The sequence below is a fragment of the Phalangium opilio genome, unplaced genomic scaffold (genome assembly GCF_054372755.1).
Source record: "Phalangium opilio isolate 3A_F unplaced genomic scaffold, DU_Popi_V2 ptg000209l_1, whole genome shotgun sequence".
Taxonomy (NCBI): Eukaryota; Metazoa; Arthropoda; class Arachnida; order Opiliones; family Phalangiidae; genus Phalangium; species Phalangium opilio.
Genome location: NW_028324217.1, coordinates 7,942,664 through 7,953,644, shown reverse-complemented (window position 1 = coordinate 7,953,644; position 10,981 = coordinate 7,942,664).

The window sequence follows — 10,981 nt, the reverse complement described above, 5'->3', positions numbered from 1 at the left end:
ATTCTCGAAATCATTTTAATCATAGCTATTGTTGACGTTTGAATTCAAGCGTATGCCTCTTTAACAATTTTTGGAAATTAAGGGTAAATAATGCGATTGATTCACAATTAATGATAAGAAAACTCACATTGCGTGAACCTTTGGGGGAAACCCTGCCATTGGGTGGCTAGACGTTTCTCGTAACCCTAGCCGATGCCGATCGCCGCGTACTTCTCCCAACGATGGGAGTAGTAGCCAAATATTGCTTTCTGAGAACATGTTTGCTCCGATTTGCCAACTGCGAACCCCGGCGCGTCCAGTGGGGTGGCGTAGCGGTTAGCGCTTCGCCTCGCAGCAAGAGGATCCCGGGTTCGATCCCGGACTGTGGCACCGGGTGAAAATATGGGAACAAATCCTTCTGCGTAGAGTTTGCAAGTTCTCTCCCCGCTTGTTAAAAGGAGTTTTCCTCCGCGGTCTAACCCGGTTTCTCCTTTCCATCAAAACTTGCTGAGGTTAACGGTAACAGTTAGTATACGGGGGCATACGGGATAGCCACAACCCTCTATACAATGTAACGGGACCCACCTGTAAACAAGCCACAGGCTTAGTGTGGACATCCCTTCTTAGACAAAGCCTAGATTATTATTATTATTAATACCTATCCGTGACGTCATCGTCACTCGGAGAGGTTAAAACAAGTCTTTTCTCTATCTTTAGATATTTTTATGAGTGCCATAGCATATTAAAGAGTAAAGAAAATATTTGTGAAGATCCATTCAGAAAATGTGTTTTCCGAGTTTTTGGTTATGACGTGTCCCTGCCCAACCTTATAGAAAACTAAGTTATTACCCCCCCCCCCTTTATACCTTTATATAATTATAACTTTTTTCCTTTTTATGGAGAAGGGTACGCAAGTTGGGATATTTGAAGATATCGTCAAGGTAATTTATGTTGCGATCAATTTCTACTGTCAATTTGGTCGACAGGTTAGCTTTGAAAACTTCCACCAAAAGGAAACAGCCGACTAAATAGGTGGATAATAAAACCTTCTTGACGATCTCGTATTTCTTCTCCATGATTTCAGATACAGTCCGAGAAACCCAGCGGAGTCGTGGCAGGAATCGTTTGGTAATCGTGAAAAAGAATTTCAAATTGAAAAAGATGAAGAAAAGATTGATAAAAACCCAAACCTAAAAATGTCAAAATATTGAATTAAAATTTAAAGAAGACAATGATTAACTTATGCGGTGAAGTGTGGAATTCTGGAACATAAAGTTCTAGCAGAAGGGGATAATAGATGAAGGATGACACTCTGTATCCTCTTAATACTTTAGTTATGTAACGTCATTCTTCCCAGGCTCATGCACCTTTTGGTTTGCTCTCCCGCTCTATAAACTTGAGACGGGCATCGCACCGTGCTAGGGTGAATTCTATAATTGTTTGGTACTAAATCCTCAGCAATCAACTCACAAACCTTGATTGTATTGACGTGGGACAAAAATTAATCCACAAGTGCACGCGTCTTGGAAAATAGTTAAACGTGAGACGCTCGTGGCGGTAGACGGCCGAACTAGATTCAAGCACCCGCGTCCGTGTTCCGCGGCTTTAGGTTGAGGGGAACGGGGGTAGGAAAGTTTTTGGAACTCGACCAGTGTAGGCCCGATGGAAGCGGCATAAAATCCTCAAATTTGTTCACTAGTGCCAGGATCTACTACCAATTCTAGAGATCTTACTTATTCTGATATTATTAGAAAAGAAATACCTGGGGATTAAAGATTTGAAGAATTGAGGACATTGATATTTGGTTTTCGGGTTCACGGAAATGAGAAAGCATGTTGTGCTCTAAGTACCATTTCGGGTACGTGCAAGTTTGGTTAGATTTTTCAATTATTTTGTAACAATGGGTGAAAAGTTTATAATCATGTATGTAAACATCTCCGTACTGAAAGGAAAGGCAAAATCGATTAAAAAAATTTCCACAAAGGTGTCATGTAGGAAAACAATACCTTCTTGGTGTTCTTTTTGGCGTAAGGAATGTATGTTATATTTACCCTGATATAGAAATAAATTAATTATTTTTCCTAAATTCAAATTATCTATGAAAATAGCGCCGGAAATATGAAAAATGTGTCCTGTGACCCTTCTTAGACTGAAATATTTACAGGACATTGTCCACTGGAGTGTGCAAAAATAGTGTCGCATGATCTTCGTATAGTCAAGCTATCACAACTTCGGAAAACGTTATTGGTGAAAATGTCCAGTGTCCCCATTAGTTTTATAGAAATTACCGGACATTTTAAAATTTTGTTGGACAATGTCCAGTGTCCTTTGCTTATTTCCGGCCCTGTAATGCAAACACCCGCAAAAATTTACCTTCCCTTCGGATTCAAAAGAAATTGAACCCAAAAATAGCGTCCTGGACTAAGAGTTTCGTAACTGAACCTTCTTCTTTTCTTGTTGTAGTGTTTCTAGAGATTGAGAAAAAACAATATTATTTTATACTTGCACTTCGCCGTTGCATCACTCTCCTTAATTAGCCTTATTCCTGATCAGCGCCACCTACCCATAGCGGCGACTTTGAGAACTTCTGTAATCGGCAAGCCAACCAGATGTCGCCAAAAATCTGGTGACGTCACTGAGGGCACTCTCGAGGTCTGACCAAAAATTAGCACGCTTTAAAGCTCTTTGAAGTTAATTTTAGCGTCATTATTTGAATTAAATTATGAAATAGGACTAAGTCGGGCTCCAAACTTCTTTGTCGACGATATCCAACCTTGGAAGAGAGAAGTACTGGAATGGAAAATACGATACCTCTAGCATAAGCCGTACGTACCCAGGCGCGGGACAGGAGGGGGGCGAATTTGGTTGAACGTCAGTCTGTAGCGGCACCTAGTGTTGAAATTTATTCTTATTTTGTGAAATTCGTCTGCTTTTTTCAGTTTCGAAAAAAATAAATTCAGTGACGGGCGGGAGGCACGGTTTAGGCTAACTTTTCTCTTCCAAAGTTTAGCAACGCGCAACGCGCAATTCGCAACGGTTTTTATTATTTTGACTCTGTTTAGTTATGGGGAAGTACTGCTGTTACATTAATTGTAAAAGTGACTTCCGATATCATAAAAATATAAATAAAGAGTACTTCCCTCTTCAAAGCCTGAACGTTCGCCATAAAAATAAAAGTACTTTTACTTCAAAATTACTCTTAAAGGTGGCAGCACTATATGACGTTCAACCAATTGCGCAATTCCGTGTCCCGAGCTTGGGTACCGCAAGATTTCCCTTCCAGTTACTTACCTCTTCCAAGGTAAAAGTACTTTTATTTTTATGGCGAACGTTCAGGCTTTGAAGAGGGAAGTACTCTTTATTTATATTTTTATGATATCGGAAGTCACTTTTACAATTAATGTAACAGCAGTACTTCCCCATAACTAAACAGAGTCAAAATAATAAAAACCGTTGCGAATTGCGCGTTGCGCTTTGCTAAACTTTGGAAGAGAAAAGTTAGCCTAAACCGTGCCTCCCGCCCGTCACTGAATTTATTTTTTTCGAAACTGAAAAAAGCAGACGAATTTCACAAAATAAGAATAAATTTCAACACTAGGTGCCGCTACAGACTGACGTTCAACCAAATTCGCCCCCCTCCTGTCCCGCGCCTGGGTACGTACGGCTTATGCTAGAGGTATCGTATTTTCCATTCCAGTACTTCTCTCTTCCAAGCTTTTACTTCAAAATTACTCTTAAAGGTGGCAGCACTATATGACGTTCAACCAATTGCGCAATTCCGTGTCCCGAGCTTGGGTACCGCAAGATTTCCCTTCCAGTTACTTACCTCTTCCAAGATCCAACACTTTATGGCGTTTTTGGAGCTTTTAAAGTAGCGCTACTTGCTAAGCCTTGGCGTGCTGCTTTAGATAAAATAAAGCGCGCTAATTTTTGGTCAGACTCCGAGAGTGCCCGTCAGTGACGTCACCAGAGTTTTAGCGACATCTGGTTGGCTTGCCAATTACAGTAGTTCTCAAAGTCGCCGCTATGGGTAGGTGGCGCTGATCAGGAATAAGGCTAATTCGATGCGTTTGGCACTTTCTCGAGGAATGCACTATCGCACATAAAAATCTTACGACCAATAGTATCTTTAATCTGTTTATCATCAAACTCAAATGTGAATTATTAAATCTCACGAGTTCGTTCCGATTAATTCAAGGGCGCGCGTTTTAAAGCCAAGCCAACAGTATAGATCGCAAGCTGATATAATAATTTCTATTATGGCTCATTCTCTTCAATAATACCAGAAGTAGGATGAGACTAGAAGTAAAGAGCTCTAGCATTGGTAATAGATCCTGGCACTAGTAAACAAATTTGGGGATTTTATGCCGCTTCCATCGCGCCTACACTAGAGAGAAAAAAATTGGTCGAGTTCCAAAAAATTTCCTATCCCCTTCCCCTCATCCTAAAGCCGCGGAACACGGACGAGTGTGCTTGAATCTAGTTCGGCCGTCTACCGCCGCGAGCGTCTCACGTTTTGGAGGGAAAATTCAGAAACCGCTACCAGAGGGCCAACCGTTGGTGTGTCATCAAGAATATTCACTTTCGCCAAGTCCCTTATCCTACTTCTGATAATACCCTAAACTTGAGGATAATTTGTTTCCTTTGGCTTTTAAGGTGTTTTTTATGTCTAAATATTAGAAGCCATTGAAGAAGTAATCTTTGAATTTGTTTAGTTAAAATACACGAAAAACCATTGTGGCAAGGATAGAGCTCGTCATTATCTATTCATTATCGGCATAATAGTGAAAAACCGTGGATTTATAAAACAAAGTTGTTTATACAATGCAACTACCATGGATATTTCTCGAATACGAATTAAGATAATATGTCGTGAATAGATAATGCCGAGCTCTAGGCAAGGAACTGGTTGAGAAACATTTTGGTAACAGCTTCTATTTTCAAAATTAGAGAGACCTTTGCTATCTTTTGTGACGTTCACTACCTATTTGTTGCTTTCCTCAATTCTAAGGTAATACTGTACCATTATAATCTGCCAGCTTGATTAGATGAAGATCGGTGACATTTATAATGTTCAAGAACACTCTACGCTATAATTGAAAACAAGACTATATTTTAGCAAGGTTTAATTTTATAGCTGCCATTTTTTTTCGCGAACTGAACCGAGCTCATGAACAGTCCTAAATCTGGTTCATAACTAGAAAATTATATCTTCTATCCAGAACTATCTGAACAATGATCACACAACTATTGACATGAAGCTGGATGCTCACTTTCCTGAAAAATCTAAAGGGTTGCATGGTCGCGGGTTTAATTTGGGTAAAAATTAACTAGGATTTAAACATGAAAAAACCCCACAAAACCATGAAAAAAAAAATAAAATAAATCGCTCCTATCGCTTCAATGTTCAGCAATATGCCAACGATTGGAAAATTTTCCCCCTTTTCTCTTTGGGCGCCAATCTTCTGCATTAAAAAAATTGTGATCGTGCACAGTTTGGAGGTTGCAAGAAAAAAGCGTTGTTCGGGCTCTTTGCTTTTTCAATGCGTCAGAGAAAATACCCATTCTACCAAAGTTAAAGTTCTAATCCTAAGAGCGACAATTAGAAAAATATAACACGAATCTATAAAAAATGAATTTAATATCGATTACAATTGGATTTACGACAATCATCTAGGCCTACAAGGTTGTGAAAAAAAAAATTGAGCCCAACTTTGAATATCTATACTGCAAGGGAAAAACTCGAAAAATTAAATAGCGGGTAGAATATTTACTTCTAGCAGTACGACTTTCATTACAGTACTTGTATCCATGATGAATGACAACTTCGTACCAAGAACAGGCGAACGCGCTAAATCTGCAAATGAAAGAGTGATTAAGAAACAAACACTATTTACATGATTTTGTAAACCATTGATTATTAAGTATTGCTGAAATCTTTGAGAAACAAAATGTTGTACCAAAGTTTTTCGCAATCTTAAAACCATAGGACAGGATATTTATAGGTATAGACCATTTCGGAAATTACATACAGGGAAACCAATACGAGCAGCAGAATAGTACCCGATGCTGGCCCTGGCCGACCCTGCATATTGGTTTCTCCTTATGTATTTCCAAAATGCTCTATTGGAAGTCTGTGGGGGCAATTCTCCAACTTTTTAAGCGAGTTAACGCAAGTGATAACTATCGTCTGAAGGTGCAATTCATAAACGTTGGACGCAACGCAATTTAGTACTGGCGAAGGCAGGACGTTGCGCACGACGCCCTGCCTTCGCCTGTACTAAATTGCGTTACATCCGACCATAAAGGGTTGGTGTCAACCTCTTGCGTTCTATGAGAGCGCAATATATAAATAGGTGATTAGTCATAGGTGTCATCAAACCTTGAACGAAAGTCGGCGAATACCCCTGGCCAATACAGGGTGTTTGTGAAAGGTCCATCAATAATGAAAGGGCGTATTTATTGGGCCATTTTGAGTCGAAAATGTTCTATGACATTTTTCCGTCCGGGCCACTGTTTTCAAGTTATGATTGGAGTAATTTACGGATGACCCCTTAAATTTAATTTAGAAATTGAAAGACAGCGCTAATTTAATGAAGGGGTCATCCCTAAAATATTCAAATCATAACTCGAAAACCGTGGCTCGGACGGCTAAATGTCATAGAACATTTTCGACTCAAAATGGCCCAATAAATACGCCCTTTCATTATTGATGGACTTTTCACAAACACCCTGTATAAAGGAACTTACTATATCACTTGACGAATGTTACTAGAAATGGCTTAAAACAATACGTAACTACAACAATAACGCTACTTTAGTTAAAGAAAAGGGAAAATAGGCTTAGTACTTAATAAAAGTTTTTGAATTAATCTCGCGCACTACTCACGATACTCAACCAGTTGGGAAACAAAAACTAACCTCTCCGGGTCTTAAAAAGTTAAATAAGCATAATTGGTATTAATTATTTTAATCGTGATTATAATTTACTTTAATTTTAGTTAAATAGTTTTAAGAAACTTTATTCCTAAAATCTTTTTAAACATAGCTATTGTTGACGTTTAAATTCAATTAACAATTTTTCGAAATTTAGGATATATAAGGAGATTGATTCACAATAAATGGCAAGAAAACCGGCAATTGCGCGAACCATTGGGAGGCTAGAAGTTTCTCGTAACCCTAGTTGATCGCCGCGTATTTCTTAATCCTAACGATGGGAGTAGAAGCCAAAAATTGCTTTATGCGAACACGTTTGCTTCGATTTGCCAACTGCGAACGCTGTGACAGACACACACACAGAAACGTCCTGTGTAATACCTCTCTGTGACGCCATCGTCACTCGGAGAGGTAAAAACTGCTTTCTGCAAAAACCTTTGCTCCGATTTTGATTTTCTAACTGACAACGCTATGACAGACAGACACGCACACAGAATCGTCTATTGTAATACCTCTCCGTGATGTCATCGTCACTTGGAGAGGTAAAAAGGCTTGTCCATATGCGAGAACGAGCTTGATGCGTGCTAACGCGAATACCCTAAGGGATAATGCAATGAATGCACAAAATATTTTTTTATTATTATATAATTTGTTAAAATAATGTCAAAATCATTAACATAACTTGGGAAACGTTAACCGACATAGGTTTATACATTAACAACGTCAAAACTTAAGCACCATAAGCGTTACTCTCTTTTCAACTTACAATTTCAAAATTTTGCATATGTTCATCATTACAGTATCACTTGACGAAAATATAGGTGTTTCACGAGATTTGAATTGATAACAGCAGTTAACCAACTTATCTTGTTAGCACGTAAAAGGCGAAGTCCCCTCCTCCATCAACAAGCACGAAAATTGGGCAAAATTGCTTTGAATGTGCTAGTATTTCAAACTGACTTAGTACCACACTCTAAGAAATGGAAGTGTTAAAAAGGTGTTAAAACGGTGTGAACACCGTAAAAACACCCAAAAGAGAGTTTTATTACCTTGAGTTTTTAGAGGCCAATTTAAAGTGTAAATTCGGTGTAAAATAACACTATTAAAACACCGTTCGAAATTAAACATGAACAAGTTGGGAAAGCCAAAATATTACCTCTCCGAGTGGAGATGACTATCACTACCCCTTAAACTACCTAAATATATGCATCTATCGCTTTTTTTAATTCTTTGCAAGTGCTGGAATTTAATTTTAAAATAGTCAATTATTCAAGCCTTTTCAATATCTCTCAATTGCTGTGGAAACTCTACTCTCTCGCTATACCTCAACCGTATTCTTAGTCTACCAGTATGATTTGTAACATTTGTCCATATCAAAGCTGAATCATACCTCACCACACAAAAAGCAAATGCCCCAAAACATGGAAGCCACAACCCAATCACACATAAGCTAGGCTCCCACTTAACCAAAATAATTATTAAACAGTTAAATACTCACAAAGATTGGCAAAATCAATCTCCTTCAGTAATACATAGCGCTTAAATATATTATTTTCCGAACAAAATTAATCGAGCAAATTTAACGCTTAACTTCTTCTCTTGAAATTCTATCAAAGAGTGATTCAACTTGTTTAAAAAAAGGTTTTTTTCGCAAATAGGGCGCTATCATATCAACCGCAATTCCGTCATATTTAAAAAATATACATTGCCAACACTTTTTTAGACACAATAGTGGAAGTTTTAGTCTCATTTAAAACATGTAAAACAATTATCTCATCTACAAATAGCTTACACATTTCTTTTTTAACAATATCTAGCCGTTTGGATTTTTCTAAAGCAATCTTACCACCAAAATATTTTTTATATAGAATAAATGTTCTATGTTCTTCATTTTTGAAAATATATTTTTTAGCGTTTGTAATGATTACTCTCTACACCTACACTAATCTAACAAGGAGTATAAATCCACTAGTGGAAGCAGTGTTTTTATTGAAAATATATTTTTTAAGCGTTAAATCTAACTGGGAGTAATATGAAAGGAGTAGAAGCTTATCTGTCTTAGGAAATATGAAATTTTATCTTAACAGTTCGTTAAATCATAAGTTTATAACGAAAAAACGCGGAAGGGGAAAACGAGCAGACAACAACGATTTTTGGGGGTAGAAGTTTAAGAGCGCCATCTGTCGTCCGTGCCAAAGTTGAACTTCCACTCGAAAGGCAATGGGAAAGTGGATAAAATAATGCCATCAGCTATTTAACTGCGTCGATATATTTAACGACTTGACCCATGACATGCCCTTAACACTGGCTTCTATGAATCCTATTTATTCTTGGATGCTAGGAAACTTGGTAGACGTAACAGTCTGTACCAAGTACCCAAGCATCCTTCAATAAACGCCTGGCAACATTGTGGTACGCATGGTACAAATAAAAAATAGGATGTGTATTTATCTTTCGACTCACTCCAAGCCTTTAAGCCCTCAATACAGACGATTTGAAACACTATCGTAATTCCTAGTGTCTCGAATCTCTACGTTCCTGTCCATTATGAACAGTGCTGAGAGAATGATACATCAGAAAGAGCCATTCAAATCGAATTGCCGAAAATATTATCCATATTTTCATTTCATATAACTGAGAAAACAAATTATTATGGTTCTGAGAGGAGCTTCCCATTTTGGTTGTTGTTCTCAAAAATATATCGCAATACACGGGCCTCGATAGATATTGGAGGCAATGAAGGAAATATATCACAATGCGTGGGCCTTGATAGATACAGGAGGCAATGTAGGAAATATAACGCAATGCACGGGCCTAAAAAGATATAAGAGACAATGTACGAAATATAACGCAATGCACGGGCCTTGATTGATATAGGAGGCAATGATTTAACGACTTCGGTACTTGGGTTTATCTTTAATATTTAAATAAATATAATTATTTTTAATTATTTTAATCGCCAGTAAATAACTTTAAAAATAGTTAAATCGTTTAAAATAAAGTTGTTCCTATTATCTTTCGAAACTTTGCTAATATTGATGTTTAAAGTGAAGGGTACCCCTCTTGCCCGCTTTTTTCAAATTTTGGGGTATACAGGGTGTTTGTGAAAAGTCCATCAATAATGAAAGGGCGTATTTATTGGGCCATTTTGAGTCGAAAATGTTCTATGACATTTTGCCGTCCGAGCCACCGTTTTCGAGTTATGATTTGAATATTTTAGGGATGACCCCTTCATTAAATTAGCGCTGTCTTTCAATTTCTTAATTAAATTTAAGGGGTCATCCGTAAATTACTCCAATCATAACTTGAAAACAGTGGCCCGAACGGAAAAATGTCATAGAACATTTTCGACTCAAAATGGCCCAATAAATACGCCCTTTCATTATTGATGGACCTTTCACAAACACCCTGTATACACGTTTCGTTTCCATTATAATAATAGATAAAAACGCATTCGCGTGAACCTTTGGTGGAAGCCCTGCCATTGGGAGGCTAGACGTTTCTCGTAACCCTAGCCGATCGCCGCGTATATCTTAAAACCAAATAATAGATAAAAACGCATTTGCGTGAACCGATGGTGGAAGCCCTGCCATTGGGAGGCTAGACGTTTCTCGTAACCCTAGCCGATCGCCGCGTATATCTTGGAACCAAACGATGACGGAGGAAAAGAAGCCAGAATGTACTGACTGGCGTCCATGTGGAATGGACAAAAGACCTGAAGATGGTGGTGCATTGAAGCTGGTGTCAATGTGGAATTGACGAAGAACAGAAGATGGTGGTGCATAGAACCTGGTGTCAATGTGGAATTGACGAAGAACAGAAGATGGTGGTGCATAGAAGCTGTAGTCAAAGTGAAATTGACGAAGAACAGAAGTTGGTGGTGCTTGGAAGCAAGCACGTACAGACTAGTGTCCATGTGGGATGGACAAAGACTAGCAGATTGTGGTCCTTAGAAGCCAGTTAGTAAAGACTGGTGTTGGTAGATGAATGACCAAATTTCCGTGAACCGCGAACGCGTTCCGGAAATCGGGTATTTGTTTGCTCCGATTTGTAAACTGCGAACGCG